A 26,814-nucleotide genomic window follows, 5' to 3' on the forward strand; every position below is an offset into this window, starting at 1 on the left:
AGTGATTTTAGTAACATTAAAAAGATAAATGGTTTTATTTGATTTGCTTCTCCATGTTATATATATATTGCATTTCAGAGACATTCTGCATTTCTGTGATCATTAGGGTGATTCACATTTGTAATATTTTGACAACTTTTAAAACTGATCTATTGTGCTTGTTAAAAACTCAAATAAATGAACACTAAGAAAAAACAGGACCAATGAAAGGAGGAGGCCCATCAGACTTGGAGAACTTTAGGGATCATGCTATCTACCTGATGACCTCAGTGTGTTCACATTGAGATCCAGCGTGTCCTGGTGACTCAAGCTATGCTTGTCACCTGGACATTTACCACTGGCAAGGCAAGTACCACTGTGAGATATTATTTGGAGCACTACATTTACATTGAGTGGTCTATATTTTTGCACCTGTGGAATTCATTTTTGATGTATTGTCCATGGTCTTTACTACTCCCATGTGGAATACTACTCATGTCTCTACTGCACTCCCCACCCCTGCTTTTGTGGGTACTCCGGTTCCAGAAAACGGTCTTCATCTTCATAGAAGTTGCTTCACCAAAAAGATGTGGGAAGCAGAGTGATATCACGTACCCACTCGTTGACTACTGATGACAACTTTGTTGCACATTTTGTCTCTACAGCTATTCGGCAAGAGTAAGCGTAAGAAGTGGAGGCTGTGCTTAATTTGTGAAAGAAAGAGTGCTGGTATCTGAAACTCTGCTCAGAGGTCTGGGATAGGTGCAACTAAACATCATGGTATGGAATACCAAGGCTGGTAGTTTTAAAAGCAACAAATACCTCTTTAATCCACTACCAGAAACTCCTTCTCCTTTATATCACTCGTGCAGGTTCCAGTGGTCCCGTTTTGTGACAGTTTTGCTGTCTCTCTCTTCAAGTTCTTCGGTCTTCTGATCTGTGTTTTTCCCTCTCTTGCGCTCCGTAAATAAATGATGCAGAAAAATAAGTGCCGGTCCCCAAAAATATGTGCTGGTGGCCACCACTGGAAGCCACAGGCTCAAATTAAGCCCCGAGTAGAAGATAAAGAAAGTAGACAGAGCACTTAGTACCACTATTACTTTCTGTTCCAGTTGCTGCCTTCACGACTGAGAGCAGGGGTAGAAGCAATACTTACCAGAGACTCAAAGGACAAGGCTGGGGAGAGGATGTGGTCTCATGGCTAGACTGCCGACCTTGGAGCTGGGAAACCAAGGTTCGAGCCTCGGGGTGGACTCCACATCCTGTGATTCTGGGCAAATCACTTAATCTCCCCGTGCCTACCATAGGAAATGAATGTGTCATTGTGTAACGTAACTGGTGCTCATGTAACGCGCTCCAATACCTTTGGGTCGAGTTCACGCTATATATATCTGCCCAAAAAAAAAAAAAAAGGCAGAGGTAGCCTGTCACTCCTAATTGATGTCCATTTGAGTCTTTCTTCCATGGTTATTCCAACTGCTTAGTATTTTGATCGCCTTTTTCTGGACAGTCTGGAGTTGAAACCCGGGCCAGGGATGGCACAGCCGGAACCGATGGAGGCCCGGGACAAATGCCGCCCGGGGGCGGGAAGACTTTCCCCTGTCGCAGAACCCCGAGAAAAAGGGGGCGACCAGGATTGGTTGCCCCAAGGTAGCCGACGGCCCCCCACAATCAGGGGGTGAGCGGAAAGCAGCTGGGGGGGGTTAAATAGGGGCGCATGGCCCAGAGATAACACTCAACCCCCCCCCCCCTGCAAGAGGAACACGGAATGCACGCTGCCCGTGGCGAGAGCCAGGAATATGAGCAGGCATCGGCTTGAGGTGACCTCACCGCCCCAGGCAGGAAAAATTCGGCCATGTCAATGGGCAACCTGGAGGGTGGCCCTTTCAAGTGATCAGGGAGCCGATCGGGCGTGGCCACGTCCCCTCTACCGGCGAGGATGGATGGAAGAAGCAGGATCATTCGCGTTGAACTTACCAGAACCTATAGCCAGAACGGCAGTGCTCAGAAGAAGATGGCGGTAGGATTAACGGGGGCACATGGAGCCAACAAAGCGGCATTGATGGGGGGACAGGTTAACCTGCATTAGCATAAGATGGCATTGTGTGTTGGTGCGGGCGCTGGTGCGCCCGGAACGAGGGATGAATTCACGGAGTGGAGGTAAGCACAATAGCAAGGCCACGTTTAGCAATGAAGAACATGGGGGCACAGTGTGGAGATGGGGTCAATGCTGGCTGCGGCGTACCGGGCATAGCTGGTCGGACATAGGAAGAGTTGTTAAGAGCATGAGATTTAACAGGATGCTCTAAGATTGAAAACTGGGAGAATCTAGACTGGCATTCTAGGCCTCAACGCGGCTGAGCAGGATTACCTCGGCGCCACTGCCCCGTTTGCTATGGGGCAGAAACGGCGCCGTTTTGGGTTAAAATAATCTCTCTAAAGTGGCAGGTGAATAGCTGAGAGAAAAGCGACATTCGGGACACGTTTGGTCGGTATTGGCGGGAAGGCTTTGTGATCAATGAGGAATCTGACTTAAACTCGGCCTGATCATGACATGTCACTAGCCGTTTTGGTCCCGATGTGTTGTACACAGAATGCAAACGAGGGCGAGTAATTTATGAGAAAAGGGGTGAAGGCGCCAAGAATCCTTTTTAGCATATTGTTAGAAAATGAGAGAAGTGGTCACAGTATTCATTTGACTTGGGACTCTGGTGAGGTGTGATGCGAGAGGAGGCGTAGCATTTCATGACCTCAAGCAGCTTTCTGGGTTGGTTTCTAATTCTATCCCAGTTAATTTCAGACCTGAAAAAATACGACATTTTACAGGCCACTGAATACTTGATTAGAATAATGTCAGGATACACCTTTCATAACCAGCGGGTCATCACATTCAGTAACTGCAGTTTCCAAAGCTGTCACCGGAAGCAGGAACACCTCCACCACCAGGTCAAGAGCTGATTTTCAGCCAAAATTGCGGCAGTTTCACCCCAAAGTGCACAACAAAGCTTTCAATGGCCAAGATTGCCTCATAAGATTCGACTTGGCTGCTTTAGGCAACAAGCACACAAATTGTAAAATTATTTCTAATAATTCATCTGGCGCAAAACAAGCTTATTAGCTCTTTACCACAAGCATGCAGACAGCGTCGGTCTCTTTAAACACTCGGCAACTTGGTTCCTCTGTGATCCCAGCAGAGGGCATTTCCCCTTTGAGGAACAGCTTTCCCATAATTAAACGAGACAGTTATTTGTAGCCCCCTGTACAACTTACTACCTAATGGGATCAGAATAATATATTATAAATAGGGCTTTATTCTATTTATTCTCCAGTTATTGATGCACACTGAATGTATTATATTTTTGAAGCAGTGACATGGTAACTGGTCTCGTGACAAAAGCCGTATATCAGAGCAGGGTTTGAGTCGGCACAATTTGAACCACACACTGCTAGATCAAGGCTGCTAGCAGCAGTCACCCCCTCAGCACCCCGGAGCCCTTCCTTCTCAGCTTTAGAATACAGGCACTTGCCGCAAACAAAATCCCCGGCCGTTTGAGGTTTATGAAATCCCCAGCCTTCTGAGGTTCATGGAGCAGGTCTTTGCTTGGAATAAATGAAGATGGCAGGACAATGAACGCCATTTCAATAGTGAACAACCTCTGAATACTGCTGTTGATTTCTTTTCTTACTAGTGCTTTGCAGATTTACTGTTAAAATATTGTGTACAGTAGAGCCGAATAAAGGGCCAGGGTAGAGGGCCGATTCCCGCACGGCAGGGCTCAGAATAATTACGAGCGGGAAGGCAGAAATAGAGAGTGTTCAAGGGAGAACGGATAGGAAGGCCCTCATCGGAGGCGTTATAAGTTAAGGGCACCAACTAAAATGGTGAGGCGTAGGGGCTAGAGCAGCTGACTTCTGAGCTGATATAACATGGCCGAGCATCACGTCGGCTCAACATCCTGTGAGTCTAACCATTAAAATATGCTCGTGGCATGGAAGGTTAATTGGGTAATGCGAATCCTGCGGGTAATTTGCCTTTGGTTGGGTAGGCCTTTGGTCTCTCAGTTCGAGGAGAAGAAGATCGGGACGAGGAAACGTTTTTAGGTCGCGCCTGAGCCAGCGCTTATAGCGCTGCTCTGGCGAGAGTTTTAGTAAGCGGGTTTTGGAAGTGCTAACCTAGTGGCTTTTCAGGCCTCTAGCTTGCGTTCGCGATGTCGTGCACACGCACAGCTGCTATCCTGCTTTCTAGCATCCCTCGCATGGCAGGCTTTCCTCCCACTCTCTCACCCGCTCTTCCCCCTCTCTTACTGCGAGACAACAGACAATAGGCGCCACTGGGCTCGAAGCCAGACAGAGCCATCTGGCTTGATTAATGATTAATTACAGTGGACAGATTGAAGCATTTTCTAAAAATGGCAGATTGGAGCATTTTCCGAAAATTCAAACATACTAATAACTTTTTTTTTCTTTGTCTTGGAGCACTTCATACAGTGCTCGTGTTTTCCGTTCACAGGCGCTTTTAGTTTCTAGACACCCAAACACCACTAGGGAGTAACGTGGGGGCACCTCAAAACGGATTTGACATTTTTGAAAAACCCTTTGAAAACAACCCTTCGCCGCTCTCAGTGTCCCCCGAGAGGACGCAGACCATGGCAATAATATCCCACTAAAATACACCTTTCCACGCACTTAACCTTTAATTAAATTTGTTTTTAGTCTATTCCCTTTCTCCGCCTCCTCGAAATCATTAAAGTGTGTGCCACGCGCTAGAGCTGGGAACACAACTGCAGCCAAGGGGATGTTTTATTTCTTGTGCACAAACAAAATAACAGACAAAAGGAACGGTTGCAAGTAAGGGGGCGAGGATGGTGCAACGTCAGAGGTGAACGGCCTTGTGCTGTGCCGGTTGTACATTGTGGGGAGGTGACGCGTGTTGTACACGTCTCCACACAGCACTGTTTGCAAGTAGACACGCCAGCCCTCTCCGCCTGCCACCGCCAGCCCCTCTCCGCATCACACTTCCTCCTTTGACGCACCCCAAACCATATTGTGGCTGCCTCGTCCCCGTAAAAAAAGAAACAATCTCATAAAATGTTGGATGCGTTCTGCTCCGCAACAAATTGTTATGGCCCCGCACGCATTTCAAAGGAGAGCGAGGAAGTGTGACTCGCCATGGCGTTGAAAGTTCCCGAGCAACTGGCCACCCTGGGTAAACATTGCGGCAGGCGTGTTCAACGGAACCCCGATATACCAGGGGCTATGGTGGCGCTGGGAATACATAAGTATGCGTTTAGTTCTTTAGAAAGCTGTCTCGTCTGTTTGGTAATAATATCTAATTACCTTGCATGCCATAATGCCATACATTCGACCACTACCATTTAAAGATATAAACAAGCATTGGCATAGCCAATAGATCTCGTCTTTGGGACCTTATAAGTGTTTAGCCATGCAACAGTTGATGTTGTTGTACCAATGATATTGTGTTGCTTAACTAAATACTTATAAGGTCCCAAAGGCGAGACCTATTGGCTTTGCCAATGCTTGTTATTGCTTTCTGCTGATACAGAGTAAGGAAGCTGAGGAACCTCTCAAATATAGTAAAGCTGAGGCAGCTAAGAATTAAATAAACCAAGGTCATGGTGAAAAGGACCAGGTCGGTTGTTGAGATCACGTTCACTTCAGGGCGCCACTCTTCTCAAGGGACGTAATATTAGTTATAGTTAAGAGACAAAATCTCTGTTTGCAATATACTGCTAAGATTGCGCCCATCAGATATTAACAATTGTACTGCGTGGTAATAAGAGGGGTGAGAAACACGCACGCAAAACCCTGACACACGGGAGGCGACAGAGAATGAGAGATGCATGTTACACAAAGGCTTGGGTACACAGAGGCCTATGAAGGTTATTTTATTTGACTGTTTTTCTAGCATGGTCATCAGATTCACCGAGAGGCCAGAGAGAGTTTTAAGTGAGCGGGAATAAGTACAGCTCAGTGCAGGTTTAGGTAACATGGAATACTGCCGTGTGTACAACAAGTAGATGGAATGAAACAGATACGGCATGGAATCCTGCACAGAAGCAGGCACACTGGTGCCCCTAGAATGGCAAGCAAATAGAGGCATTTAACCCTCACACTAGTTAGCAACCCCGCAGAGGCAATAGTCCACAGCAAACTCTTTCAGAGCCTGATACAAATTATGTACATGTGACAGTGATATTTATATTGGCGCGCAGAGATCTGACTACCCAAGTCTCGTGGGTCTGCGGTCGGTGATGAAGCTAGCACGCATAAGAACCAGTTCAACAATTGTAGTGTAGTTTTGGAGGAAACTGCCTTTCGCATAGAGGATGGGCAGTTCTGTTAAGGACTGATGGCTTTGCTAAATGGGAAAAGCAAATGCCACACTTTATTTATTTGACAACCACCAGTCAAATGCATACTTTGGCACGGAGGAAGCGATGTTTATGCAAAATAAAGGAGAAACAGGATAAAGTTATGCAGCAAGAATCGGAAGGGGAAGGGTCACTCCATTTTAGTTCTTACCCAGCCCCAGCAGCATGCGAAGTTCTGCTGCAACCATTTACGGTCCAGATAGAATTGTAGTTATGTTAAAAAGCCAATAAGGGCAATGGATCTAACAAATGTATTTATTTATTTTCAAAGTTTTATATAGCGCTGGCTAGACCTGGAGGTATCAGAGCGCTTTACATAAGTATTAGAGAGTTACAGGATACATAGTTACATCAATAACAGGAACCAAGTATAGACATAGAATTGATAGGTTATGGTTTGAAATTGGCTAAACGGCAATAACTAAGTCGCTTAAATGGCAATATTTAACAAAGCTGGACATTTAGGAGCTAAGTAGTTCATCAGGGCTAAATAAAGGCCATGTCAGCTGGCAGAGTCGCGAATAAACACAGTTGGAAAACGTCAATTTGATTTACATATAGGAGCAAGGATGCTACTGATTCACCCCAAGCAAGAAATTAAACAGGGGCAGCAGGCCTGCTGACATTAGGCACTTTTCAAGCAAATATTTTATTCACCTTGGCGTCTGCTGCACCTTAAGTTGGCTGCATGGTCTCAATGGAAGACAAACAGACAGGTAGAAGTTGGCAGTAAAGCATGTCTTCACCCATGGATAAAGGAGACCAGCCTCCTGCGTCCAATGCTTATATTTGCAATAAGTGCCATGGTCCTTGGCAGGGGGGCCCTGAGGTTTGCGCTACCCACCGCCCCTGACAGTGCGGCATATAACAATACCAACACAACTACTAACCATCTCATGCCTTTAGGTGACAACTCAGGCTACACTAAGCCGCAGAGAGCGGTAAGGCAGGAATAAGAGACATCAGGGAGATACGGCTGAGTATCGTCATGCCAAGAGGAAGGACACAATGTTTGCCTGGTAGGGGGTTTGAAGGATAAAGGAACAGCGCGGGAGTCTAATACATCTGCACCAAAGGCTAAGTGCCAGGCAAATCACAAAGGTATTGTAGGGGACACTGCATTGGCAAAGGGATATGGGCGCGACTGACAGTCATAACAAGATGGCTAAGTGAGAACAGTGAGCCATTACCGACAGCAGAGAGCTGCAGGGAACGTTAAGGCAATGGTTAGAGCATACGATTCCCCCAATCCTGCGTTACCCGAAAGCTGAGTAAAGGGTTGAGTGGGGTAGAAGTCAGTTCTTAAGATAAAGAGGACCCCTCAACATGCCTAATCCCTAGCGCATTTTACCTCACTGCTAGCCCACTGACTCCCCTCGATGCAAAGGTGAGTGGTAGTGCAAAGGGAGTACCCCAGGACAGGAGGAACATACACAGGGTAGCATACAAGGAAGTCTGGGCAAGTCAGGGCTGACAATGACAAGTCAGCAGAATTTGGTAGTTGGGATAGGGGGACTCTGACAGGGGAGGGGACGGTCACGCTCTTACTTAAACACTGTAGGGGTCTTAGAGCAGGGGTTTCTCGGGGAGATGAGGGGGGAGAGGAGAACATGGGGGAGCTCCCTCCGATCGTCAAACCGTAGGTAGCGGGAGGAAGAAACCCAGGAAAGATACACAAAAGAGAGAAAAATTACTAGAGGTAGATGCAAGGCTCACACAGTGTCCTTGGGATGCCTCACGGCAGGGGCACTAAGGGATCCATGGGCGGCGTGCCGCCATAGAAAAGAATAGATGTGATGCTCCCGCAGGACCCTTGGGATGCCCCACGGCACGGGTACCGAGGGAGCTAAATGAAAGGACTCAGCCTCAGGAAGAATAGAGTAGATGCTCAAACAAGGTCCTTGGGATGCCACAAGGCAGGGACCCCTGGGAGCAGGGAGGGCCCATGAAAGTGTCCAGGGCGAGCGAGACGGCACTTGCAGCCCGGGCAGGTCCTGACAGACAACCTCCAAGTAGGTAGCAAGTTGAAGCCTAGACACGTGAACCGGAAGCCCAGACAAGGGGCCCCTCTCTTCCCTGGAAGTTGAGGAGGCTGGGTCCATACAGTGAGCAAGAATGTCACAGGCAGAGTAGATGAAATGCTCAACAGGGTCCTTGAGATGCCACACGGCAGGGGCCCTGAGGAGCAGGCGAGTGGCCAACAATGGGTCCAGGGCAAGCAGAACGGCACTTGCAGCCCGGGCAGGTCTTGACGGACGCCCACAAAATTCAGTAGCAAGGGAAGCCTGGAACCGCAGACAAAAAGGCCCAGCACAAGGGGCACCTCGCAAAATATACTGTCTGTGAACGAACAATAACAATGAATGTACAAAGACAATCAATAAAAAGGATGCGATAACATAGATGTTTATGAATGATCATATGATTTGCAAAATGTACAACCATGGTATGTTTGAATAAACTGCGTCCCTTTTAAGGCACCAAATCACGTTGTCAGTGGAGTAATTAAAAGGTGAAAAGGACGCAGTCATGGCAGGGGCGTAACACAGGCCCCCGCAGCCCCCGCGGTGCAGGGGGACTCCCAAGCTCCAGGGGGCCCCCTCAGCACAGCCCTCTGGCCGGAGAGCTCTTGATTGAGCCCGGATGGGGCCCCCTCCACATACTTTGCAGGGGGGCCCCTCAATTTTTATTACGCCAGTGAGTCATGGGGCAGAGGGTGGTGAGGAGGACTCGCCCTGGGAGGGGTTTGACTCCACCTGCTCCCACGGACTCTACCTATTCCCTGCATGCTGTAAGACCGTTGAGGCCATGCAGTCTCCAGCTCTGCCTCTGCTTCTTTGTTACTTGGGTTACATGCTGCACCCCTTAGCAAAGCCTCCACGACACCTACATCGAGAAGCCATAATATTAAGAAGGCGGGAGAATGATGGGTGGACGTGTTCTCCACAACGTGCTGGTGGCTTGAACCTGCGAGCTATCTTGTGCCGAGGGTTAACTGGGGACGTGGGGATCGGAGCTCCAGAATTGGGCCACTTCTCCTCAAGTCGTCTCTGCAGGATGATTGCAGTTACAGTCTTTCCCTGAGCAGAAAGTTACAACATTGTTGATTTCAAGTTGCTAGTTAGGAGGGGCCCGACACAAGGGGCCTCGTGCCTCTCGCTGTCACGGAGAGCGAAAGAGATAAGAGGCATGGGTGTAACAAACAGCCTACAGTAGGCCCGATGGGAGGTGGGCACTCGCAGTTCACTGGCGTCCAAGTGCAAAGCACATTTTAAAAGGATGCAGGTCAGGACTTGAGCTGCTCAAGGTGACGGGGGTGGACAGCCTCCGTCGCAGCTGCCTGTTACCTGTATGTGCAACTATGCAGGGGGGCGTGTCGAATACCACCTACCTGCTGCATGTCCTCATTTAGGGCCATATGTAGGTAAATTATTTTTACCGATTCATAAATACCGAATTTTACCGAATCGGTAAAATTCGGTAAACATGAATCGGAATTTTCCGAATCGGTAAATACCGAAGCGGTATTTTCCGAATCGGTAAATACCGAATCGGTAAATACCGAATCGGCAGTTTAACAACACATGACTTCAAGCAGCCAATCCTGTGCAACCTCAACCCCACCCAACCAGGGAGTGGCCACACCCAGGCAGGTGCACACAATTAGCAGACTTTGGAGAGGCTGGGAGTGCTGAGGAGAGGAAGAGAGCAACTGCCAGATTCAGACCTGGAGACTGCAAGAATGGCAAGCCAGGACACAGAGAGGGAAGGAGGGGAGAGGAAGCGAAAGCTCAAATTCAGCCCAAAGGAGCTGCAAGTTCTGGTGGAGGAGGTCGTGAAACAGCACCAGAAACTATTTGGGAAACTGTCTCAGCAAGTGCCTGAGTCAGAAAAAAGAAAGATCTGGCTTGGAATCCAGGCACAGGTGAATGCCATAGGAGTGACCCCCCGGGACATCGATGTCCTGAAGAAGCGGTGGTATGACATCCGCATTATCACCAAGAGGAAGGTGGCAGATTTAAAAAAAGAGGCCAGCCAGACAGGAGGTGGACGCAACAGAGCACCAGCCCTGACAGAACTGGAGGAGCTAGTGGAGACAACGATTGAGCCAGAGAGCATCGTGGGGATTGGGGACGCTGACAGCTCCGCCAGAGGCACCTCCAAACAAGGTAAGACGCTTGCACAGCAATGTGCCCCCCCCCTACCCCTATCCAAACTCCCAAAATGTGCCATGAGAATCCAACTCCAGTACAGGTATTAGTGCATGCCTGCAATGCATCATGGGAGATGTAGTCCCTGAAAGGCCAAACATGATACGAGGACAATGAGATACTGTCTAGAAATTGTATTGTCATGTCAGGAAGACAAAGCTTCAGGTACACTTAGCTGCTGTTGCTTTTCTGTACACAGGCACTACTGCGCACAGAACTGGCCATGAGAAGGGAGAGAGAGCACACCACACACCCAGCACAGAGAAGGCCACCACCAGTTCCGGCCAGGGAACGGCACCACAGGCACTTACACCACCCCAGCCAGCATCGCCGCTCCAGCCAGCATCCACAGTCCTGCAGGTTTCACCACCATCTTCACCTCCTGCACAGCACAGGTTGAGGAGGCGTCCTGCAGCTAGGTTGGATGTGACCGACTCATCATCCGATGAGTCGAGGGGCCCGGAAACGTCCACTGTAACCCAGGATGTAACACATGCCAGTGTGCCTTCCGAGTCTGAGGGAGAACACATAGTTGGCAGACGGCGCCGCAGGGCTCGGCCGCAGAGTCCACCTCCCCTTGGGCAGGGCCATGGAGTGTTCTCAGGTCTTGAGGGCACCATGGTGAAAATACAACGCGTACAGGCAAGGGCAATGGTGTCCGTACAGCGACAGATGCGTGGCCTACACAACACCTTTGGAAACATTGAAAAGGGCATCACCACCATGGCAGGGGGCATTGCGGATATGGCAGCGGGCATGCGGGACATGTCCCAATCCATCATGGAGCTGTGCTCAAGGTTCGATGAGGACAGGGCCACACGGCGCAGGGGACATCAGAGGAAGGATCAGACCTCGAGGGCAGTGAACCGGCTGGCGACTGCCACATCGCTGATCTGCAGGCGCTCTGTTGCGATGCAGGAGGGCCTTGCACAGTGCAGCACAGATGTGTCCAGGGGGATGGTTAGGGTCACAAGTGCACTAGAAGTGCTGCTCACCAGCCAGTCTGCAGCAGCTGGCGCTTTGGATGCTGGCGACACAGAAGACACGACCAGCAGGAGCAGCATAACCCCCCCCCGTCCCAGACACTCGTCGGAGCAACAGGCGTCAACGTGGTGCCACTGGTACCCCAGCCAGTCAGGACGCCCCCTCAATTCCATCCCGCACTGCTGCGCGTGGGCGCAAACAGTAAAGCCCCATGCGAAACAATGACACATTTGGGTGAGGTAACCCTTAACTCACAAAATTTAATTTCTCATTGTTGTTGTAATACAGTTTCCTTTGTGTTGTGGCGTAGTGCTGTCTGATTAAACTACGTCATGGCATCCAACTACAGGCTGTGTCCCCTTACTCATTCAGAAATAGTTGGATGTGATCTCTGCCCGTCTCACTCTTCCATCTGTTGCTGCTTGTACTCCTGCTGCGTTGGCCTCTGCATGCGCAGTCTCATCATCATTGTCCTCAATATATGTCATTTCGACCTCTGTGCCTCTCTTTGTGGCAAGGTTGTGCAGCATTGCACAAGTGGCAATAATCTTGCAGCAGAGGATGGGTGTGTACTGGCGTGCACCTCCACTCTTATGGAGGCAGCGAAACCTGCTCTTCAGTAGTCCAAACGTGCGCTCCACCACATTGCGAGTAGATTTGTGTGCCACATTATATCGTCTCTCACTCTGGGTTGATGGGTGTAGGTAGGGAGTGAGGATGAATGACCGCACGGCATATGCACTGTCCCCTAGGTGAGTAAAAGGGAGACATCAGTCACATGCCTCAATACACTATGATTTGCACTGAGTACTATGTAGCGTCACTGTTACTTACCTAGCAGGTATCCTTCCCCGAATTCTCCCGCAAGCAGTCGTGTGTAGATCCCACTGTTCTGGAAGATGTAGGAGTCATGGGTGCTCCCAGGGAATTTGGCAACGATATCAGTGATGATGTTCCCTGCATCGCAGATTACTTGCACATTGATGGAGTGGGTGGACTTTCTGTTTCTGTAGATGTGCTCAGTGGCAGCTGGTGGGCAGATTGGGATGTGTGTGCCATCTATACAGCCAATGACATGGGGGAACTGTGCCATTTGATAAAAGTCAGTTTTAGTTTTCTGCAGTTCAGCCTGTGTGTTAGGAAAGCTGATGTAGTGGTGCATTCTCTGCATCATGGCATCCAGGAACTTCCTGAAGAAACGTGACATGCAACTCTGGGAAACTCCGCCCACCGCAGCTATCACCCCCTGGTAACTGCCAGATGCAAGTAGGTGTAGGCTGCAGAGCACCTGCACATGTGGTGGTATGGCATGGGCCCTTCTTGTTGGCTGGTCCAGGAGTGGGTGCAGGTCCCTTATCAGGTCCAAGATGGTTTCGGGGTGTAGCCTGTACCTTTCATGTATCTCTGCGTCAGTCAGTTGGAAGAGTGTGATGCGCTGTCTGTAGATGCGTTCCTCCCGTCTCCATATCCTCAGTCCTGCAGCCTGTAGACGTAGCCGCCTTGCAATGACATACAGAGCAGCCATGTTGTCCATGCTGTTGCATTTTGGGATTGCTTAAATGCACTGTTGAAAATTACCACCTGCTTTCTATCAGTGTTAATTACCGACTCTTATTTACCGATTTTGAAGGATTTCTTAATTACCGACTTTACATACATAACATTTTTCAGTATTACCACTTCATATTTACCACTTCATATTTACCGAATCGGAAAATATGTATTCGGTAAATTTGAAGCGGTATTTTTGAAGTCGGAAAATTTGAATCGGTATTTACCGATTCATATTTACCGAATATGTGTTTTTGGCCTCCTACATCTCAACTATCTAAATACCGGTCGGTAACGTCTGTTTTACCGAATTTCGGCCATTACCGACCGGTATTTGGCTACCTACATATGGCCCTTAGTTACTTTTTCCGGAAGACTGGAGGCGAAAAGGGTGATTCAGAGCGGACAGAAAGCCTCAGGGTGTGTCCTGTTCCACGGTGGAACAGACTGTTGGAGACCCTAAACCCTCAAGCACGCGCCCTTGTAATATAGACTTTTAAAAATACATTTATTCAATCATGTTGATAGCTGCATATTTTTTATTTTAAATCTCTCAAAGCGCTCTTCCCATTTCTAAAAAGCTCGTAACCCAGCTGCCTCTGGTTCAATTTTGACACTAGGAGCCTGATTTATAAACTATACTTTGTACTGCAGGGGCGGCTCCTCCGCTAATGCGGAGGAGCGTAGCCTCACTACCTTTCATCACGGCAAAAAAGGAAAAATAAAATGATAATAACGCAATGTTATTATCATTTTATTTTTCTGTGCTGGGGTAGTTTTGTGGGGCGGGGCTGTGCTGTGCAGGGAGGAGGAGTGGTGACACCATTCTAAGTGCGCATGAATGTTTGGCCGGCCCTCTGGGGCGGGCCAAACATTCATGCACACTTAGCATGTTGGCTGCTTTATAGCCTAGGTGGAGAACATGCCCAGGCTTCCATCCCCCCATCTGAGCGTCAAACCACTGCGCTCAGACCAATCACAACGCTGCATTGCAGCGTTGAGATTGGCTTAGGGGAGCATATCCTGCTTCCTGTTCCAGCAGAAGCCAGGAAGAGGACGGAAGAGAGACGCCGGCCGGCAAGTAATATTTTTTTTCTTCGCCCCTTAAACCACTCCACCCGCCCCGCTACTGATTCGCAGGACGAGCCGTGACTGCTTTGTAGTATGATCTGCACCACTACAAAGCATACGACAAGTTGCAATTCACAAACTTTGTGCAGAGTTCTACACTTCTGAATAACCTACACTTATATGTGCAGCCCTCCTCTTGACTGCAGAGTCGGCACACTCTTCAGTATATGTTTTAGTAGTGAATGTGGGTGAGACTGGAGGCAGAGGTGGAAAAAGGGGCACGGGTACTACAAAAGGTGATGGGATTATGGAGGAGCAAGAGGGATTAGTGAGTGTCAGAGAAAGGTTTAGGGAGGATGTCACCCTTCCACACAAGAGTAAGCCAATTAGATTGCTCTATGGGTGGAGACATGCCACTTACATATTTGCAGTATGTTTACACTAGGAATTTCTGAACACTAAAAGTAGTAAACTTACTCCAAAGTGCAAACTTACTCAAAAGTGTAAGTTACCTTTATGAATAAGACCCTAACCGTGCACATGATTGCAGGCAAATTATCACATTTAAAGATGGGTGCCTAGAATGTCTGACCAAGTTGCATAAATATAGACATTGCTGTTAAGTGGCTTCATGTCACATACAACAACACCTTCAAGCAGTCCATGCTTTTAGAAAAAAATATGCACATTTTTACATTTATAGTCATGGAATAGGGTGTCACTTGGTAGGTGTGTGGGCCTATCCCCTCACAGTCTCACATGTTGTACCTTTTGTGAGGGAGGCTTACATTTCAGATACCTTTCCCCTACCTGTTTTTTGTAGGGAGGAAACCATAGCTGCCACCCTATCCTTGTTTTCTTCGGGAGGCTCGCTCTGCTGCGTGCTTACAATGCTGTACGTATTCAGTGAGGGGCACTTACACAGCTGCTACTCATGAGCTTTTTTGTGTGACGCAGGTGTGCACCACTCCTTCCAAGTCTGTACCTGTTTTGTTAGGAAGTCTTCAACTGTTGGTTCTGTTTTCTGTATACGGCCTGTACAGATGGTCCCAAATCTACATGCACTTTGTGCAACTGCGGTTTCGTAAGGTGGCGCCATGCAGCTCTTTTTCTGTTTTACGAAATTATGCGCTGTTGCTAAGGAGGGCCTTCTGTGTACATGAAAGAAGCATGTGCAGGGGCTGGACATTTTTTTCTGGTTTGTGTATGGGAGGCTTGTAGTTCAGCTTGCTTTGGTGTTCCAGTTTGGACACGGGTATTTGTCCTGCTTCTACTCTCTGGTGTAGCAAGAGTGCCATGTGTTTTTTGTGCAAGCAACAAAAATGGTCTGACTGCTGGTAGAGTAGGAAAATACAGTAACAGTCTGGCTCCAGTGTGCCCCTGAGCAGTGCTTTATTTGTAAAATAATAGGTGCCAGTGCTCAAAGCGCTGCTCATACACCAGTGGCTGACGCTACAAAATGATGTCAGAGCAGGATTAGCAAGGGTGCACAGTCCCGAATCCACCTCAGGCCAATTTAATTCACTGCCAGTCACTCCCTGCCACATTAGCTCACTCTTAAAAGTGTCTGCTTTCTCCCTTGGTGAAGGATTTTCTGTGTTTCTTTTCCTTCGTCTTTTCACTTTGTTTGTTTTCCCTCTGTTGACCTCGGAAAATGCCTGATGTTGGGAAATAAGTGCTGGTCCCCAAAATACGTGCCGGTGCCCCCCACCGGCAACCACCAGCTCAAAATAAGCACTGGCTCTGAGGCATCTGAACCCCAATGCCACTGTACCTGGCGAACCACTGCGACATCCCTGCTTCTGCCCATGTTGTAGCGAGGAGCATACACTGCTTCTCTCTTTGCTAGTTTGTGAATTCATGCAAATTGTTTTGACATATATTTGCATTTATTGAAAGTCCTGTTATTTAACTTTCAATCATTTTGTTTGCATATGCTAAACCAAGCCTCGTGGGCCTGCTCGCTTCTGGCGTACACAGCCTCACTTTCATGCCTGGCACAGCAAAGCAAGAATTCTCATTTGAGCTGGCTCAGCATGTGGGAACTTGTTTGCTGTATCTTTTTCTTTTTGTTTTTATTTCAATAAGATTTTATTGAGATTTTTGTCATATAAAAACAAAACAGAAACACACAAAACTAAACAAGTAGACATGAGGAAACATAGAACATGCACAACGTCTGTAAAGTATACAGTCTGAGGTACCTTCCGCTTCCCTCTGTTTCTTTATAGGCTGACCTACCCCTCTATTCTAGTAAGGGGTCACGGGTATGAAGGAGGAAAAAGGGCCTGAGCGGCGGCAAAGGATCAGGAGCAGAGAGAGAGAGAGAGAGAGAGAACGTGCTCGCTTTTGTTCAGAAAAGGTAGGAGGCAGGTGGTGATCTCGCCTTCTACATGGAGGTTCATACGGGCCTAGGTACTTGTCCATAGTTGCCCACATCCCTCTGTTGGGCTGTCTCCACGGTGAGTCTCGTAGGGACATCGCATCCGCACCCCTAAGGTATGTTACCCAGTTGAGCCATCCTTTAAACAATGCCTTGGATGTGTCTTTCCACTTATTTAGAATCATTTTAACACTGGCAGTTAGTAAAAGGTCGAGTAGGTCGCTATTTCGTTGTGTGAGTGGTTCTGTTGTACTAGGGGTTGTTACCAGGGTTGCAAACTCTGGTTTAAGGAAACACCCTAACATGTCTGTTAGAAAGGTAAAGATCTTTCCCCAGTAGACTTTAACTTTAGGGCAGTGATAGATGAGGTGAGCCAGGTCCCCTCTCCCGCTATTACAGTTCCAGCATAGGTCATTTTTGTTCATGTCTAATTTCGCCAGGTGCGCTGGAGTCCAGTGTAGTTTGTGTAAGATCCAGAATTTTGTCTGAGCTAGTACCGGGGTTACCTTACTATGTGTGGGGGAGGACCATCGTATTTGGCATTCCTTTTCACTTAGAGTGCTACCTAGCTGTGTCTCCCAGTAAGTTTGTGCTTTCACATTGAGTTTCGAAGTGTTTGGACGCAGAAGTCTATATATGTGTGACACTTGGTGACCTGTTTTGTTAAGTTTGGACATGTACTGGAAGATTGAAGGCATGGTATAAGACAGTCTCCCTTTGGGCAGTGCCGCTTTGATTTTTAGGAAGTTATCAAATTCAATATCTGGCAGGGTGTGTTTGGTTTTAAGCAAGCTGAATGTGGTAGGTCTCCCTTCATTCTCTAGCTGGACGGGAAGGGAAATCCCTGTTTCCACCCATGTCTTCATATAGAGTGTTTTGCCCTTATATTTTATCTTATTATTTGCCCATATTGATTACCATCTCGAGTTTGTTATTCTATGTTCTAACTTCTGGTCGACCTTCAGTAGGGCGTTTCTGGTGTTTGCATGTATAGGGTTCATTAAAGTATTGTGTCTGCTGGTTGTTAGAAGTGCTAGTGGCTCAAGGTTGTTTAGCATGGCTCTTTCTACTTTCAGCCAAGCCGGTGTGTACTCCTGATCTGGTAGAATCGAAATTTGCCTAGCATAGTAACGGTAAGTTTCAATTCTATTAAGGACACGGAGGCGAGGATTATGCTATTTCCTTCTTCGCTTTAATAACATATTTTATCCACAGCAGCCAAAAATAGAAACAATCAACATTTTTATCATCAAATCAAGGAAAACGATCTGGAGAGAGTAATCACGAGCACAACCAAATTTCGTAAGACTACAGCTCCCATCAGTCACTGTCTCATCCAAACGTAGTCCTTCCTCAGTGTTAGCCTCCAGTAGAAGGTCTGCCACATCCGTTGTCCCTCCTCTTTCTTCGCGCGAACGCCTCCACGTTATTGGTCTTGTTTGGAACCATCATTCCCTAGAAGCAAAGTACAAGGCGTAAAGACCCTGAAACTGCATAATGCATCACCACAGCATGTGAAACAGCGAGCAGACATGACAACATCGTGCAGTGTACCAAAACATCTTACTTACTGCCATACGGGAGGGTTCGCACAGATTGTGCCAAGGGAGGGATAATCCTCGCCTCCGTGTCCTTAATAGAATTGAAACTTACCGTTACTATGCTAGGCAAATTTCGATTCTATGGCAGGACCGGAGGCTCCGATTATGCTAGTTCAAAGCTTACTTACCACCAAATGTGCGAAATCTACCACCGGTTTAAAATAAAACCGTTTAAAAGTCGAATCCGAAGACCAGTCCGCAGCTCGCATTAAATCCTCCAAGCGAGCCCCCAGGGAGAATGCTTTCGACGCCATTGCTCCTCTGGCAGAATGAGCACCAAACTGCTTTGTGTCAATCCCCGCCTCTTGCATGACCCACCGCACCCACCGAGCAATGGTGGGTGAGGAGACTGCATTGTGCGGTTTTCGTAATGCAATGAAGAGTTGCCTCTCGCCCGGAGGGCGGATCTCAGAGGTTTTATCCTCATAGACTTTCAAACAGTTCACGACACAAAGTTTGGGCACCTCCAGAAAGGCCGGATACGATATTGACCTTGAAGCCGACTTCGTTCGGCGGCCAATTGTAAAAGTCACGCCATCCGGAGAAAACACTTGCGCCGAAATGTCCAGCGCGCGCACATCCGAGACCCTATGACAAGAGACTAGACACAGCAGCATAGCTAGCTTCGCCGAGATCTCCTTCAAGGAGAGGTACGGATTTGACTGCCAAGATAAGAACAAGTTAAGAACCACATTGACATCCCATAAGACGGAATAACGAGATTCCGGGGGCAAAGACAAACGAATGCCCCTCAAAAGACGACAGACAAAAGTGTGTTCACCCACCGGCACACCCTCTATAAGACAATGGGCCATTGAGATAGCCGAGCGCATTGCGTTAATGGTTCGATATGCCAGGCCGTCCGATGCCATTTCGGCCAAGAAATTCAGAATGGGAGCAATGCCCGCGACCACGGGATCCAAACCCCGTCGAAGACACCAACGAAACCACTTCGTCCAGGCGGACCGATAGCGTTTGGAGGTGCTTGCGGCACAGGCCTGTGACAAGAGGTTCTCAGCCGATCCCGAAAGGCCTGGGAGCGACCAGCGTCGCCGGAAAGCCGCCATGCCATCAAGAGGAGAGAGCCCTGATCGATCAGGTGGTGTCGTTCCCCGTTCGGATTCAGAAAAAGATGAGGAAACAGGGGGAGTGGGATTGGAAAATCCCAAGAAAGTTCCAGAAGAACTGGAAACCAAACTTGGTACCTCCAAAACTGCGTCACCACGACCATCTCCGCTTTCTGCCGGCGAGCCCGCACCGACAACCTCACAATCGTGGAGAACGGAGGAAACGCATAACTCTGTTCCAGACTCCACTCCTGCAGAAAAGCATCTGTTGCCTGCGCCAGAGGGTCCGGCCTCCAACTGAAAAACCTCGGAAGCTGATGGTCCAGACGGGACGCAAACAGATCCACCGAGAACGGGCCCCAAAGGGCGGCTAACCACTGAAAAACCTGAACGTTCAGCTTCCATTGACTGGAATCCCGTAAATGCCGGGAATGCCAGTCTGCCACCTGATTGGCCTGACCCGGCAGGTACTCCGCCGTCACAGAATTGTGATGATCCAGACAAAACCCCCAAAAGTCTTTCGCTAGGTTTGCCAGACCCTGCGACCGAGGGCCCCCCAGGCGGTTGATGTAACGAACCGCGGAGATATTGTCCATTCTCAAGAGGACGCAGGAGCGAACCCTGTCTCTGGTCCAACACTGGATCGCGAACGACCCTGCCAGAAGCTCCAGACAATTGATATGGAGCCTCTGCTCTTCTAATGACCAAGCGCCGCCAGTAGAGAAGTCGCCGCAGCGAGCGCCTCACCCCGACCTGCTGGCATCGGACTCTATCACCATGTCGGGGGCGGCTCCGAAAATGGCTCTGCCATTCCAGGCATCCATATGGGCGAGCCACCAGGACATTTCGTCCTTGACCTCCTCTGACGGAGACACCTTCTGGTCGTACGACACGCCCCTCCGAAGATGATGTGCTTTCAGGCGCTGCAGCGCACGATAGTGCAGGGGACCCAGAAAGATTGCCTGGATGGATGAGGAGAGAAGACCCACCACCCGGGCAATCTGATGGAGGGAGGTGTGGGACTTGGAGATAGTCTGTCGTAACAGGTGCCGAATCTTGGCCAACTTCCGCTGGGGAAGGCTCAAAGACGCGTGCACCGAATCTACTACGAACCCCAAGAAGACTATATTTTGAGTCGGGTGTAAGACCGACTTGTCTCCGTTGATGATGAAGCCCAAGCTTTGCAAGAGTGACACCGCTTGACGCAGATGAGACAGTAACCGCTGCGGGCACTGTGCCATGAGAAGGATATCGTCCAGATATACGATCATCCGCACCCCTTGGCTTCGCAGCAACTCCACTACCGGATGGAGCACCTTCGTGAAGCACCAGGGTGCCGAGGACAGCCAGAATGGAAGGACAGTAAACTCGTACACGTGCTGTCCCCACTGAAATTGCAGAAAACGGCGATGAGGAGGGTGGATCGGGACCACCAGATACGCGTCTTTTAAATCCAAGCATGCCATCCAGTCTCCCTGAAGGAGCACATCCCGAAGGAGGTGAATTCCCTCCATCTTGAAATGGCGATATATCAGCCAGCCATTGAACTCCTTTAGATTGATGACCGGTCTGCGCCCCCATCCGTCTTCTCCACAAGGAAGATATTGCTCAAGAAGCCCTGGGGATGCAAAGTTGACCGACAGATTGCCCCTTTGCAGAGCAGAGCAGAGCTTTCCTCGTCTATCAGACTGGCATCGGCCGCGGAAAATCTTATCGGATGCGGAAGGCCTGCCTGGCGGGGTGAATCGTAAAACTCTATGTGGAATCCCCGAATGGTCTGCAGAACCCAAGCATCGCTCGTAATGGCTCCCCAGGCCTCCCTGAAGTGCGCTAGCCGGCCCCCAATTTAAACTTGGGAAGGGGAAATCAGATTTACCGCCACCTGCGGGTCCTCCGGCGGTGTTCTTGTAGCCTCCACGACCCCGGAATTTCTGTCCTTTGGTCGGGTAGAAATTGGTAAAGTTGGCGGAGGTGTTATATTGACCTCGTCCGGAGCCTTGTCCCCTACCAGGGTTCTGCTGTCCGCCACAACCGGCCCCGCCGAAAAAACGAGACTGAAAGACCCGCTTAATATTGGACTGGGCCTTGTCCAAACTCGTGAAGGTGGCCATAAACTTGCCCAATTCCTTCACAAAAGGGTCGCCAAAAAGCCCCCCTGCTGCGACCGCTCCTGCCTCGGATGAAGCCAAGTCGCCTAGCTTGGGGTCCAATTTAATCAGGAAAGAACGTCGACGCTCCATCGAGAGGGCACAATTGGCGTTGCCCAGAAAGACCACCGCCCACTGCGCCCAGTCGAAAGAACGTCAGGAGAGATGGAGGAACCTGTCGCCTTGGCCTCCTCGGCCATATCCAAAATCTTTGTCAGAGGCCCTATCACGTCGAGGAGCTTATCCTGACAGGAGCGCCAGGAACGGTCTATGCCCTTACGGGGGTCCTTCATACACTTGGCCAGGAAGGTGGCCATCTTGGAATTTAATTCCGGTGTAAGGGCCACCTTCCCGTCCAACGACGGCCTAGGGCACTCCGCCCTCAGACAACCTCTAGCCTCTTTCTCTAAGGGCTTCCGGAGGCGACTCGCTACAAACTTCGCCACTTTGTCACCGGGTGCCCAGGCCGCCGACCGCGGATGAATGATGTCATCCGGGTTCAGCATGCCCGAGGCATCCTGCGGCAACTCCGCGACAGAGCCAGTAGGGCGCTAGGACCACGAAGACCCTTCTTCCTCGTCCGAATCCACCGGCGAACCTGCGTCCGGGGAGGGGGAATCCGGAACTACGGACGCTGCAGGAGTTGGGACCGGGGATGGCGCCGGGGGCGACAGGGGCGCCTTTGCTAGAAACGCGCGCTTTAGGCGGTCAAACGCGTCCCTGTCTACCCCCTGCGGCTCCCCGGAGCCTCCCTCCGTGCGACCCTTTTTAGGTACAGGCGGCCCCTCCCCCAGGGAAGGGGTAGAAATGGAACCCTGGGAAAAAGCCAATTTTGCGCACTCCGCAATAATGCGGTTAGAGAGGCACTCTTCCATAGGCCCCATCACATCATTCACACATCTATAAATGGAATCATCCACCGCCTCAAAAAACTGGTCGTCCAGGGGCAAGTACTGAACTTGCTCCTCCTCTACAAACTCCGAGTGGCTCATAGCAGCTAGGCAGCACCCCTTCGTAGCCCACCGCCCAAGTAACCGGGCGGCAATCACCCCTAACGTGAAGAAAGGGCAAGCCTCCCCTTGGAGTATCAAGGAGTTCAACAATGGAGGGCAGGAACCCCTCGGTGGTATGTGTGCAGCCTGGCAGACTGCTTAAAGATTGGGCAGTGTGACACACCGCGATAGAGGCCGCACCCGCCTCACGCGCACAGCCCCCACTCAGTGACGGGGCCCAACCGCCACCCAGCGCGCCAAAAGCTCTGAAGAGCAAGTGCGGATAGAATTTATACCCGCAGGCAAGTACCGCGGCACTGCCGCTATACAGACCCCCGCCGGGGCGTAAAATTATAAGTGCGGGAATAATACGGACCCCCACCGGGGCGTTCAGGTGTGGCGGCGTGGGGGACAAGGCTCGTCGGACCGCTGGTCTCGCCTCGCGCTCCGTCAATCAAGGAGACGCGTAGCGGGACCAACGAGACGCGCGACCTCCCCCTGGTGGCGGCAATAATCTACCACAGAGGTGGAGAGTCCGCGAAAGGAGCAAAGGCGCTCCCGCGGCACCGGGGAATCTGAAAGAAAGGTCACATAATGAAACCCCGACAAGGATACCTGAGAACCGCTATAACGGTCCCGAAACCACAATGAAAACACGTTAAACACACCCAAAACCGGGAGGAAAAGAAAACGACTTATCTGGTGCTGCGGAGCAGCGAAGAAAGAGGAGGGACAACGGATGTGGCAGACCTTCTACTGGAGGAAGGACTACGTTTGGATGAGACTGTGACTGATGGGAGCTGTAGTCTTACGAACTTTGGTTGTGCTCGTGATTACTCTCTCCAGATCATTTTCCTTGTTTTGAGGATAAAAATGTTGATTGTTTCTATTTTTGGCTGCTGTGGAAAAAATATGTTATTAAAGCGAAGAAGGAAATAGCATAATCGGAGCCTCCGGTCCTGCCATAGAATCCAGTAGCTACCCTGTTTTGCCAGGAAGGCAGTTTGAAAAGTCTTAAAGTCTGCCAGGTTTAAGCCCCCCAGAGTTTTTGCCAATCTTAGTTTTTTAAGGCTAATCCTTGCTTTATCGCCAGATAAAGTTATTTAACATCTTATCTATTTTGCGGTGGAAATCGACAGTGAGGGTTAGAGGGAGCATATTAGTAAGGTAGTTGATCATAGGTGTGACCATCATTTTGATTGTTTCAATCCTCCACCACCATGTGATGAATTTCGGTGACCATCCCTCAAGCAGCTTCTTTATCTTGTTCAAAAGCATTTTCTCATTCTATTCTAGTGTGTTTTTAAGATCTTTGTCAAAATAGACACCTAGGTATTTGATGAAACCGGTTTGCCAAGTGAGGCCCGAGTCTCCCAATATGTCTCTAGTGGTATGTAAGTTGAGAGGTTTACATTCCGACTTATCCTTGTTGAGTTTATAGCCGGAATAGGCCGAATATTTGTTTATGGAGTCCATAAGGGCCATGATGGAGGTTTTAGGGCTTTCAGTAACAACAAGAATGTCATCCGCATATGCTGCTAGTTTCGTTGTTATATCATTGATGGCGAAACCCTTCCTCAAATTGTTGGTCTCGATGTCCCCCTTTAGCGGTTCTAGTGCAAGTAGGAATAGCGAGGGGGATAGTGGGCAACCTTGTCTTGTACCTCTATGGAGTCTGAAAGGCTCGGAGATGGCCCCGTTGACCACTATGCGAGCCGTAGGTTTGTCATATAGTACCATAACTTTCTTTATGAATGCACTACCTAGGTTGAAAGTCTGCATGCATTGTTCTAGAAAATGCCACGATACCCTGTCTAAGGCCTTCTCAGCGTCGAGTGCGATAGCCACTGCTGGGTTGGTTTGCTTGGCTGCTCTGTCGATAATGTGGCATAAGAGTCTGGTGTTGTCGTGTGACATGCGTGTCTTGAGGAAGCCCACTTGTGTGTTCCTTATAAGGTGTGGGAGCATCCTATTAAGCCTCACTGCCAGGATTTTTGCATATATCTTGCAGTCCACATTAATTAGGGATATAGGCCTGTAATTTTGTGGGAACTGGGTGTTTTTGCCCTCCTTGGGTATAACTATAATATTCGCTTCGGACATTGTTTGTGAGACCATCCCTGTCCCTTCGTAATGGTTGAAAACTTTTTTCAACATTGGTTGTAGTAGAGCTATAAATATTTCATAGAAGGTGGCTGTGTAGCCATCCGGTCCAGGAGCCTTTTTAGCTTTAAGAGACTTAACCGCCATCTCAATTTCGGGTGAGCTAATCTCTTTCCCTAAACTGAGTGCATCTTCCAATGTTATTTTTGGAGGTTTAAGCTGTTGAGGTATTCGGAGAAGGCCTTTTCGTCTAATGTTTGGTCCTTATTATAGGGCTCCTGGTAGAATCCACTAAATGTGCGTAGGATTTCTTTATGTTGTGTGTGTGTAATATTATGGGTGTCTGTGATCGCGGAGATAGTGTGTTGTCTTAGTTTGTGTTTTAGGTAGCATGCCAGGATTTTTCCCGTTTTGTTGGCCTCGCATAGGTTTATTGCCTTGTATTTGTTTATCCACAGACCTGCTCTCTCACTTAGAATTCTGTTGAATTTGTATTTCTTCCTTGTGAGTTCTGTAAGGACCCCTACGTTCTTTGAGTCTGAGATGTATGATGATTCTAGTTTTTGAATATCTAGCTCTAGTTGGTCTAATTGGGCCGTGGCAATCTTGTTCATCTTGCCTTTGATGTCCATAATTGTTCCCCTAATTGTGGCTTTCAGGGCGTCCCATATGATTTTGGGGTCCGAATCTGCTGTTAAAGTTAATGTAGTCCTTTATGGCCTGCTCTATTTTGGTTCTATTGCTTTGCTCTATTAAAACATCACTGTTGAATCTCCATCTACGAGGGTGATCTTCGTTATGGTGGCCACTTAGTAGGAGGCTGATACCGGAATGGTCCTAGATAGTTCTCATGGCTATGTCCGTGTTTTCAATTAGGTGGGTGTGTGAGCCAGAGATCAGTATGTAATCAATTCTGCTATATGAATTGTGTGGGTTTGAAGTCTCCAGGTATCTTTTAGGTTGTATCTGGTACATAAGTTTGTGTAATGTGTGGCAATGTGATTGTCTTTCTATCGTGTAGTCTAGTGCCATATTGAAGTCACCTGCCAGCACTGTTAGCTCATTTTGTGGGAGTGCTTCCATCCTATCTGAGATGTTATCCCAGAAGGTGGTATCATCCGTGTTAGGACCGTATATGTTGAGTACATGACATTTTTCGTCTCCCCTTTTCAGGTGTGTCAAAAGAATTCTCCCCTCTAAGTCGCATTGGTGGTCTTCTATGCTTATCTTGGAGTTCCTATTTATCAAGGTGATCACTCCTCGTTTTTTCCCTACAGCCTGAGAGCACGCCATTTGACCAACCCATCTTGCCCTAATCCATTCTGCATCATCCAGGGATAGGCTAGTTTCCTGAAGGAGAAAGACGTCCGCTTTAGTTTTAGCTAAGTAATCAAGTACTTTGTTTCCTTTTGACTGGGTGGTTCAGGCCTTTAACATTTAAGGAGACTATCTTCAGGTTGGGTGAGAGTGATAGTGAATCATTTTGTTTAGAAGTCATTATGTGAAGCTAGTCTGTGGTTTTTAAGACCGGGCTCTGTTACTTTTCCTTATGATAATAAGCATGTTGGTTACTGGGGCTTCGTGAATGTTGTCCCTGTCTCAGATCTCTTCGTGTGAATACGTCTGCTTTTACCCGTGCTCTGGTCTCAATCTCCACAGTGTGTGTAGCTGTGTAGGTGGAAAGATTGGGAGACAAGAGGGTACAGAGGGTAGATGCTACAGTCGAGTGCCTGACAAACAATGCTAATACTAACATGACAAACAAAAAACTAAACCCCCCCCCCACAAAAACCCTCCCTCCCCCCCCCCGCATCCTACATCTGGAATTCTGGACGTGTGACAGCAAAGCTCCAGCTCCATTTCCCCAGGGATGGTACATCTATGGTGCTTATCACCTTCGCGTCAGCAGTTAAATGCAGCATATTTTTCCTTATTTGCAACCTATTTGGCCTGCAGGTCTGTACCATAACATTGTCTTTAAAAGGATATTATCGCTCTGATGCTTGCTTCTGGCTTATTAACACTATTGTCTGCGAAGATTGGTTCAGTGGTGTGTTCCTTCGAGGCCCAAACAGTTCCCAGAAACCAGTACTTTTTTCCTTTTTTGTGGTCCACGTTCGTAGCCTTTCTTGAGCTCGATTCAGGGCGTTTGGCTCCTGAGGTAGTAGAGTGATTAGAGGTAATGAGCTGATTGAGGTAGATATTGAGGATGAGGTAGATGGTTGTTTGCATAGTAGTGCCAGAGGTTATAAGGTGAAGTAGTTTTACACGTTACCTCCTAGTTCTGGTGAGGCTCTTCTCATGTTCGCGTTTGCGTGGAAGAGCTCCATTTC

At 48.8% G+C, this 26,814-nt stretch overlaps 1 protein-coding gene across 3 annotated transcripts in view; it reads right to left on the reverse strand.

Annotated features, from left to right (window-relative positions):
• LOC146798010 (N-acetyllactosaminide beta-1,3-N-acetylglucosaminyltransferase 2-like) overlaps window positions 1-26,814 on the reverse strand; it is a 134,379-nt gene that overhangs the window by 87,926 nt on the left and 19,639 nt on the right. The gene's annotated exons all lie outside the window — the stretch shown is intronic.

The sequence above is a fragment of the Triturus cristatus genome, chromosome 9, assembly GCF_964204655.1.
Source record: "Triturus cristatus chromosome 9, aTriCri1.1, whole genome shotgun sequence".
Taxonomy (NCBI): domain Eukaryota; kingdom Metazoa; phylum Chordata; class Amphibia; order Caudata; family Salamandridae; genus Triturus; species Triturus cristatus.